Here is an 11226-nt window from a genome sequence, read left to right as displayed (position 1 = left end):
TTCAAAATGGATGCAAACCATTAAGGATTAGAGAATTATACAACATAAAAATTGAAATACTTTCTCTTACAGGGTTTATAATAACAAGTAAAAATAGTCTGCCTTTGTTCAAATCTTTATTTCATACAATTCATAAAGAACAAAAGATATATCTGAAATAGCTATTTGTCCCTCTTAGTAATGCACTCTTGCATTTATGGAGCTTCTTGCCTTATGATTCTTGGTGTAAGAATGAATTTCTCCCCTAGGATAGAAAAGAAAAACATCAAGTATATTCTAATCATCATCATTTTAGGTGTCAGGGAGATGATGTGGACTCCCCCAGTTAGACACACTCCCCAAAGCATCCACAAACTTTCCTGCTGCAAACACAGAGCACAGGCACACAGCCACTGGATTGTAGGGTCTGGAAGACCTGTCTGACAACTGTGACCATACTGGGGACCTAGTGAGTTCCAGGGTGGCCATGGCCACCCCTGTTATCAGTACCCACAACCTCACACCAATGCCTGCAGACTGACCCAGGAAATAGCCTCCATTGGTGTCCCTCTCTACCATCTTTTTCATAGTCAGAGCAAATACTTATGTGACAGTAGCATGTGTCCTTTTAGTGGTAACCCATGGGCCTTCTGGCTTAGTGACTTCTTCCTTTCATACTCAGCTTCCAGTGTTGTTGTGGCACATTTGAAATAAATCACTTGATCAGTCTTGAAGCAGGACATGCAATTTTATGCACTGGTGGGCCAAGGGGCAGTGACCAAGTTGTCTCTGCACACCTTGACCTCTTGTAGAAGGTAGGGTATCTCTTTCATAGCCCCAGACCACAAGCTACCAGTAAGTCAAAACCAAAGCAATGTAGGAAGTGGGTCAGAATAACCCAGGTTAGGGTGCAGTACACTGCCCAAGAGAAATGGGAATTAAAAAGAGAATGTCTTAGATTGTATAAGAATAGCAAACATTTTTTAGCCATTATGCATTGCCAAACAGGGTACGCTTAGCAGGAGGTGGGTTACATAGGCAGGGTTTTCACATGGGAGAAATGTTTCTTATATGAAATAGAGTCTCAGGGTAAAATGGAGTTTGTCTGGTCAAGGCAAATATAGTTTGGCCCATAACAGTGTTGAGCACCTCAGAAATGACATTTAGTGGAAAAGAGGGACATGGGGCAGCTACCTCGGAGGGAAAATGCAGCCATCTGAGCCAACTGGCTCTTTTCCTTTCTTCTCTGGAGGCCCTGTGGAGGCTGAGTTCACATATACCACACATGGGACTTGACAGAGCTGTCCAAAAGGTCAGGGACAACCACTATCCAGAGCAAAAAGGGTTTTCATGCACCCAAATTTCAGAAGAAACCACATGGAAATCTCAAATTGAGAGTGACAAAGCTCAGCTGAAGAAAAGAACATAGCAAATGGCAGCTCACTGATGGGCAAAAAGAAATACTAAAAATGTTTGATGATTTTCCTTGACTTAACACAGGTCATTGCTTCAAAATAATCACTAGAGCATTTTAAGAAGGAAAACTGTGGGAAAATGAAGTGGTTGACTGGAAGGGGAAGCTAAATTTTAAAATGTAGTAGCAGTAATAATAAAACTGAAAATAGATTATATATTAGGAACTGTACTATATATGTTATTCAATATGCATAAAATTTTGATAGAGATGTGATTATTGCATCTCTTTTTAGATGAAGCAATCCAGACACGAGGTGAAGAAATTTGCACCAGTCAGGAAGTTCCTAAGTGAAAAAGTTAATAAATGTAGACACTGAAAAATACTTCAGTGATATTGTCATACTGACAGAAGAATACAAAATCCTATATGCATATAAATATTTATAGACACAGAATTATATTCCTATCTATATACCTACAAAGAAAATCTGGAAGTTAATACGCCATACCAATAATAGTTGTTGGTCTTGGTTATGTAATCATTGATGGTTTTGTTTTCATTTTTAGCCTGTTTCTCTATGTTTCATCATGAGTATCTTCACCAGCATGTTCTACTTAACAACTGCATGAATTTGTGGAGCCACTTCTATTCTCTCTACCTCAATATTCTCAATTATAAAGTGCAACTACAAGTATTCACACTGTGTGGACACTGTTGAGGTTAAAAATGAGGAGACCATTTTGAAAAAAAGAAGGTGTGCATAGTAAGTAGAAAATGTTCATTGCATATTTGCGATTATGAAAGTATTAAACAATGTAACATGCAAAAATAGGAGGCTGAGAAAAAGAATTCATAAAATAGCTCCTGGGCATGTTCACAAAAGCTAGGGCACCTTCTTGGTCTCACATTCATGCAAAGAACCCTGTCATGAGTACAGTGCTGAGTCTCAGCCGGCACTGAAGGGACCAAGGATCATCTAACCCACCTCTTCCTTCCCTCTCCTCACTTCAGGCCACACCCTCCTGACAATGACCTGAGTCATCCAGACACCAAGTCCCCATTTCTTAAGGACATAGCCTGGCAGTCAACATGTCACTGCTGCAAGCTGTCAGCTTCCTCTCCTTCTGGGCTGGTAAGTCAGTCTGACCATTTCATTCTTTCTTGATGAGTGACTGCAGTAATTCTTCCATGTTTTCTTCTCATATTCTTATTTTCTCCTTTTGAACTCACAGTTGGAATTGGATTGTTAAAATTGGAGCAGTCCGATGTATCTGTTTCTGCAGAAATAAAGAAAAGTGTTAACATAAATTGCAAGATATCCAGCACAAATTTTGAAACTGAAGTCATCTACTGGTACTGGCAGAAACCGAATAAGACTTTTGAGCATCTGATTCAAGTTACCTCAACAAAATCCGCAGCTCGAGGTCCCTTGAATGGGAAGAACAACAAAATTGAGGCAAAAAAGTATTCTGAAACTCTGTCTTCAGTTCTTACCATATATTCCATACAAAAAGAAGATGTAGCCATGTACTACTGTGCAGGGTGGGATACACAGTATTATAATTGTTGACACAACCCACACAAGATCCCCTCCTTGGGCCTGCACCCTCCCACATCCTTCCCTACAGAGGCAACCACAACCAGCTCCACAGCTTAGGCTGCCTTCTCTGCAGCCTCCCGGGCTCTCCAGAAGCCACTTGGGCTATGCTTTTGATTGACTCTATTTCCCAACCAGTTCTAGCCATGTCTGTGAACTGAGAGGCACAGGCTTTGCCAATGTTCATCTTACCAGCATCCAGAGACATTTGATAAGTGCAAGGTGCAGGTAGAAGGGGACTCACGGTGTGCCATTGTTGTCACTCATAATGAAGACAGCCCCTGTGCAGTGCACCCATCTCTGGTCCACTGTACCATGAAGAAGCTGAAGCTTAAAGGAAAGGAGCCTAATGGACCACTAAAGACCAGAAGTCATGCCCCTTGAACTAGGCTGAAGGGCTTAAGAATTGCAATTCTGTAAGTGAATGCTGGGATATCTGGGACATATAAGATGGAGCAACTGCCCCTTTTCTGAGATGTGTGGGGAGGAGGATTCTTCCAGTTTATGTCATCAGAAAAGAGCTGGAGTCATGGAGTCCATTAAATGTGCCTACAATTTTGGTGACCCTTGATCCTGCCTGTCAAAGAGAGAGAAACTGTCAAGACCAGAAAAGCTAACACTGCGTGTGTGAGTGCTTCATGACTGTTATCAATTCTTGACATATTTCAGCTCCTTTAACTTACACTGCTGTCAGATCTATTCTGTGATTGTCGTTATGCACATCTGACTCAGGAGATAAGTGAAGCACTGTTTCAGGTTCAAGTCATAAAGCTGGTAGGTGACAGTTGGGACCCAGGTAATTTGGCTCCTCCAGACTATTACACTAAATTGTTTATTTGTTTCAGGGGGATCAAATGAACAAGGCATAGTTCTTATCCAGTGGAGGAGACATGGACATCATAAAGCATTAACTGGTACAAATTATTACTGAAATCTCTGCCCTGCATTAGAATGATTATGTGTCTTTATGGACTCCATGGAATACCAATAATTTTCCAATAAATGTTTGAATATAAACAATACAAAAATCCTTCTTTTTTATTATTAATAATAGTGTTTGCAGGCAGTTTTCAGAAAGAACATGCATATCTCTTGAAATTTTCCTGTATGTAGTGTTAATCTTGTTTAGATGTTCCCAAAATGCAATCAAGATATTCATATTCATTATTCTCTATTTTAAGAACCCATGGTCTAACATTTAATTTTGAAACTCTTTGAAGGAATAAAGGAATTTTCAGATTAGGAAGACCCAGGAGGTGGCACTAGATGTGTGAACTCTCAGCCTTTCCTTTTCTGTCTTTCGTGAGCTCGTTGTTCTTTGATTCCACATCTTCTTTGTTTCTTTGTCTATGCTGTTTCTGAGCATGACTATTTTTTTTAAAGGGAGAACCATTGTCTTGGCAAGTCTAAATATAACGTTCCTAGTTTTCCATATTTTTATGGAAATAACCAAACAAACAAGAAAACAGTCCCTGAGATGAACATACCAAATGCAGTATCAACCTTTTCATAGTAGGAATGCATGGAAACTGTGCATTAACCTTCTCAAACTGTTCTTGTTAAAGTATTTACATGGATTTCTTGTAATATAATATTTCCTGCAGACCAAGCTTCAGGAGAAACAGTTATAACCTCTTTTCAATATGTTCTCAAGAAAAACATGGTAACTATAAAAATGAACAATAATGGAAAAGTGGGGAGTATTTGTGCTGCTTTTAAATGATAGAATAAATGAGGTCTTAAAAATAACATTTTTGAGGATTCATTAATGTATGTGAAAATGTTTACCATCAAACTCAAAGAACATGTAAAGAATGAATATATTTATACATTCCCTCTCAAATATGTAAATGTCTATATCAATGGAAGAAACAGAAGGAAAGGAAATATAGGAGTTTTAACACTGGCTTTACTTCCCCAATTGAGTAGGTGAGTTATTTTATTCTTTATACTTTTATCGATTTTATGTATTTTCCAAAAAAGAACTGCAACAACTGTTACAACTAAAATATGATTTAACCACGTAATTTTTCTAGTTTTAAAGCAATAATGAAAATGCAACTTGTAAGGATCATAATGATTATTATGTGTCAAGTACTATTTTCTATACTTTCTCTTTGTTATAATTCTTATGCAAGAGTGTGATTTTATTATGTGTCTGAAAGATATTTATGCAATTATAGATGTAGAAACAGACGCAAAGATTTTCTGTAACTCAGGTGACCTCAGATGGATTAGCAATTAGCAGGGGTGCTTATTATCACAGGTCTTTAATAAGGATATTCACATTTTAAGGAACTGATATGTATTTTCAAATATAATTTGTAACATCAGGGAAAGAGACACCTGATCCCCCTGCGTTCAAGGGGTGAAAAACCATGCAGCTTCTGCAATCACTGCATTACAGACATATCAGTACAATTAGAAAATATTCACAGTACAAAGAAGTTTATAAAATACACAACCTCTGAAAAATAGAAATATGTTTTTCATAAAATTATTTGTTTTATGAATTCTAAAATAATGGAATTCTCCAAAATTTTAAGAATGATTATTTCCAAGGGACTAGGTCACTTTCAGTTTCTTCTACATACTTTTCTTTATTTCACATGTTTCCTAAATGAGATACTATGGTTTTGTTGTAAAATATATTTAATGAAGCAATTGTCTCTTATTTGATAATGATGGGACTACTAAGACTTGATAATAGACAGAAGATTCATAACGTGTCAGTTGATAATATCTGAGCATTCTATGTATTACCCTTGTGTAATATGAAAACATAAGGTTCTTAACATCTCTAAAAATATATGTATAGGCATGATACACATGTAGAAACCAAGCTCCCAAGAGCTTTTATACCTCAGTCAATATTCTTTAGGGCTAAGTGGTATAGGGAGGTGTTTAATTGTCTTTGGTCCTAAAAAATAATGTTTACTTATATTATTTACAGACTTGCACCATAGCATACAATGAGATATGTAGAATATAAAGAAAAATATGCAAATCCCACATAAATACATATATACAAGCAATCCCATTTCTATTCATAAATACATAGAAAAATTAAGTCTTTGAATGAGTCCCTTAAACTCCTTTTTGCTACTGTCCTTATTTACCAAATAGAGATGATCATAACACCCACCTCACAGGAATGTTGAAAGTGTTATATGAAATAATATAAGAAAATATTCAGTATATTGCCTGACAAGTAGCAAGTATCAATAGCTACTCAATAGTATACATATCTTAGAACTACCATAACATGTTAATTATAACTTTGATTTGAGGTCAGTCCTGCACATAACATATATTCATAAGGCAATTCCAAGGTTCAGGGAGTGTAAAAGCTGATATTCCAAGATTGAACTGTCTCATACCTGCTAGCAATTGAAGTCTAGTTCCTTGTTAGAGACACCCAGGTAATGAATGAAATGAGATTTTCCTGAGTCATAACCTGTTTGGGGACAACCCAACTGATTTTTTAAATTTTTTAAAATTTTTATTGTAAACAAATGGGATACATGTTGTTTCTGTTTGTACATGGAGTAACAGCATACCATTTGCACATTCATACATTTACATAGAGTAATGATGTTTGATTCATTCCATTATTTTTCCTTCCCCCCCACCCCTCCAACCTCTCTATTCTCTCTATACAGTCCCTCCTTCCTCCATTCTTGCCTTCCCTCCCACCCCACCATTAGGTGTCATCATCCGCTGATCAGTGAGATCATTCGTCTTTTGGATTTTTGAGATTGGCTTATCTCACTTAACATGATATTCTCCAATTTCATCCATTTGCCTGCAAATGCCATAATTTTATTATTCTTTATAGCTGAGTAATATTCCATTGTATATATATACCACAGTTTCTTTATCCTTTCATCAATTGAAAGGCATCCAGGTTGGTTACACAGTCTGGCTATTGTGAATTGAGCAGCTATGAACATTGATGTGGCTGTATCTCTATAGTATGCTGATTTTAAGTCCTTTGGGTATAGGCCCAGGAGTGGGATAGCTGGGTCAAATGGTAGGTCCATTCCAAGTTTTCTAAGGAATCTCCACACTGCTTTCCAGAGTGGCTGCACTAGTTTGCAGCCCCACCAGCAATGTATGAGTGTACCTTTTTCCCCACATCCTCTCTAACACCTATTGTTGCTTGTATTCTTGATAATCGCCATTCTAGTTGGGGTGAGATGGAATCTTAGTGTAGTTTTGATTTGCATTTCTCTTATTACTAAAGATGGTGAACATTTTCCCATATGTTTGTTGATTGCTTGTAGATCTTCTTCTGTGAAGTGTGTGTTCATATCCTTAGCCCATTTGTTGATTGGATTATTTGTATTCTTGGTGTAGAGTTTTTTGAGTTCTTTATATATTCTGGAAATTAGTGCTCTATCTGAAGTATAATTGGCAAAGATATTCTCCCACTCTGTAGGCTCTCTCTTCACATTGCTGATAGTTTCCCTTGCTGAGAGAAAGCTATTTAGTTTGAATCTATCCCAGTTGTTGATTCTTGCTTTTATTTCTTGTGCTATGGGAGTCCTGTTAAGGAAGTCTGATCCTCAGCCAACAAGGTGAAGATTTGGACCTACTTTTTCTTCTATAAGATGAAAGGTCTCTGGTCTGATTTCAAGGTCCTTGATCCATTTTGAGTGGTTTTCTGTGCAGGGTGAGAGATAGGGGTTTAGTTTCATTCTGTTGCATATGGATTTCCAGTTTTCCTAGGACCATTTGTTGAAGAGGCTATCTTTTCTCCATTGCATATTTTTGGCACCTTTGTCTAGTATGAGAAAATTGTATTTATTTGGATTTGTGACCATATCCTCTATTCTGTACCATTGATCTACCTGTCTATTTTGGTGCCAATACCATGCCGTTTTTGTTACTATTGCTTTGTAGTATAGTTGAAGTTCTGGTATTGAGATACCCCCTGTTTCATTCTTCCTGCTCAGGATTGCTTTAGCTGTTCTGGGATTCTTACTTTCCAGATGAATTTCATGATTGCTTGCTGTATTTCTGTAAGGTACGTCATTGGGATTTTAATTGGAATTGCATTGAATCTGTATAGCACTTTTGGTAGTATGGCCATTTTGACAATATTAATTCTGCCTATTCAAGTACATGGGAGATCTTTCCATCTTCTAAGGTCTTCCTTAATTTCTTTCTTCAATGTTTTGTAGTTTTCATTGTAGAGATCTTTTACCTTTTTGGTTAGATTGATTCCCAAGTTTTTTTTTTTTTTTTTTTTTTTGAGGCTATTGCAAATGGAGTTGTTTTCCTCATTTGCCTTTCAGCTGTTTTGTCGCTTGCATATGAAAATGCTTTAGATTTATGCATGTTGATTTTATAGCCTGCTATTTTGCTGAATTCATTGATGAGGTCTAGAGGTTTTCTGGAGGAGGTTTTTGGATCCTCTAAATATAGAATCATGTCATCCGCAAACAGTGACAGCTTAAGTTCCTCTTTTTCTATTCATATCCCTTTAATTTCTTTAGTCTGCCTAATTGCTTTGGCTAGAGTTTTGAGGACAATGTTGAATAGAAGTGGTGAAAGAGGACAAACCTGTCTTGTTCCCGTTTTTAAAGGGAATGCTTTCAGTTTTTCTACATTAAGAATGATGTTGGCCATGGACTTAGCATAAATAGCCTTTACAATGTTCAGGTATGTTCCTACTATCCCTATGTTATCTAGTGTTTTGAGCATGAAGGGGTGTTGTATTTTGTCAAATGCTTTTTCTGCGTCAATTGAAATAACCATATGATTCTTATCCTTAAGTCAATTGACATGATGGATTACATTTATTGATTTACAGATGTTGAACCATCCTTGCATTCCAGGGATGAACCCCACTTGATCGTGGTGCTCAATTTTCTTAATACGTGTTTGGATACGGTTTGCCAATATTTTGTTAAGGATCTTTGCATCTATATTCATCAAGGATATTGGTCTAAAATTTTCTTTCCTTGATGTGTCTTTTCCTGGTTTGGGTATGAGGGTGATATTAGCTTCATAGAATGAGATTGGTAGGGTACCCTCCTTTTCTATTTCCTGGAATACTTTGAGAAGTATTGGAATGAGTTCTTCTTTGAAGGTCTTGTAGAACTCGGCTGAGAATCCATCTGGTCCTGGGCTTTTCTTGGATGGTAGATTTTTAATGACTTCTTCTATTTCATTGCTTGATATTGATCTGTTTAAATCGTGTATGTCCTCCTGGTTCAGTTTGGGAGGAGCATATGTCTCTAGAAATTTGTCAATGTCTTCAGTAGTTTCTATTTTGTTGGAATACAGATTTTCAAAGTAGCTTCTCATTATAATCTGTATCTCAGTGGTGTCTGTCCTGATATTTCCTTTTGCATCATGTATTTTAGTAATTTGAGTCTTCTTTCTCCTCTTTGTTAGTGTAGCTAAGGGTTTGTCTATTTTGTTTACTTTCTCAAAGAACCAACTTTTTGTTTTGTCAATTTTTTGAATAGTTTCTTTTGTTTCAATTTCATTGATTTCAGCTCTGATTTTAATTATTTCCTGTCTTCTACTACTTTTGCTGTTATTCTATTCTTCTTTTTCTAGGGCTTTGAGCTATAATGTTAGGTCATTTAGTTGTTGACTTTTCAATCTTTTCTGGAATGTGGTCCATGCAATGAATTTTCCTCTAAGTACCACTTTCATAGTGTCCCAGAGATTTTGATATGTTGAATCGTCGTTCTCATTCACCTCTAAGAATTTTTTAATCTCTTCCCTGATGTATTTTGTTATCCATATTTCATTCAATAGCATATTATTTAGTCTCCAGGTGTTGGGGTAATTTCTCTTTTTATTTTGTCATTGATTACTACTCTGAGTCTATTATGATCTGATAGAACACAAGGCAGTATCTCTATTTTTTTGCATTCCCTAAGGGCTGCTTTGTGGCATAACATATGGTCTATTTTCAAGAAGGTTCCATGTGCTGCTGAGAAGAAAGTGAATCCGCTCGTTGATGGATAGAATATTCTATATATGTTTATTAATCTAGGTTATTGATTGTGTTATTGAGTTTTATGGTTTCTTTGGTTGGATTTTGTTTGGTAGATCTATCTAGTGGTGACAGCGGTGCGTTAAAGTCACCCAGAATTATTGTGTTGTGGTCTATGTGATTCCTGAAATTGAGAAGGATTTGTTTGATGTACAGGGATGCACCATTGTTTGGGGCATAAATATTTCCTATTGTTATATCTTCCTGATTTATGGTTCCCTTAAGCAGTAGGAAATGTCCTTCTTTATCCCTTCTGACTAACTTTGGCTTGAAGTCCATTTATCTGATATAAGGATGAAAACCCCTGCTTTTTTACTGAGTCCATGTGCGTGGTAGGTTTTTTCCCATCCTTTCACTTTTAGTCTGTGGATGTCTTTTTCTATGAGATGAGTCTCTTGCACGCAGCATATTGTCGGGTCTTTCTTTTTAATCCATTCTGCCAGTCTATGTCTTTTGATCGATGAGTTTAGGCCATTAACATTCAGGGTTATTATTGAGATATGATTTGTATTCCCAGTCATTTGGCTCATTTTTGGTTTTTAAGTTGGCTTGGTTTCTCCTTTGAGTGGTTTTCCTCCAAGGTAGTTCCTCCCTTTGCTGGCCTACATTGTTGTTTTCATATCCTCCTCATAGAATATTTTGTTGAGAACATTCTGTAGTGCAGGCTTTCTATTTGTAAATTCTTTTAACTTTTGTTTATCATGGAAGGATTTTATTTCATCTTCAAATCTGAAGGTTAGTTTTGCTGGGTATAGGATTCTTGGTTGGCAACCATGTTCTTTCAGAGCTTGAAATATGTTGGTCCAGGCCCGTCTAGCTTTTAGAGTCTGGGTAGAGAAGTCAGCTGCTGTCTGTATTGGTCTCCCCCTATATGTAATCTGATGCTTTTCTCTCGCAGCCTTCAAAATCCTATCTTTATTTTGAATGTTAGGCATTTTCATTATAATGTGCCTTGGTGTGGATCTGTTGTGATTCTGTGTATTTGGTGTTCTGTAAGCCTCTTGTATTTGATTTTCCATTTCATTCTTCAGGTTTGGGAAATTTTCTGATATTATTTCATTGAATAGGTTGTTCATTCCTTTGGTTTGTATCTCTGTGCCTTCCTTAATCCCAATAATTCTTAAATTTGGTCTTTTCATGATGTCCCATAGTTCTTGGAGATTCCGTTCATGATTTTTTACCATCTTCTCTGTTTGGGCGACTTTATTTTCACGA

The 11226-nt window shown here is 36.8% G+C and overlaps 1 gene segment (V, D, J or C); it reads left to right on the top strand.

Annotated features, from left to right (window-relative positions):
- Positions 1-2470: 2470 nt before the first annotated feature.
- LOC306668421 (T-cell receptor gamma chain C region DFL12-like) overlaps positions 2471-11226 on the top strand; it is a 38519-nt gene continuing 29763 nt past the window's right edge. The window contains exons 1-2 of the C gene segment in view: positions 2471-2528; positions 2629-2950.

Source organism: Sciurus vulgaris (assembly GCF_902686455.1).
Source record: "Sciurus vulgaris genome assembly, chromosome: 8".
Lineage (NCBI taxonomy): Eukaryota > Metazoa > Chordata > Mammalia > Rodentia > Sciuridae > Sciurus > Sciurus vulgaris.
Note: the sequence above shows the minus strand (reverse complement) of the source record. Positions and strands in the feature narration are given on the sequence as shown.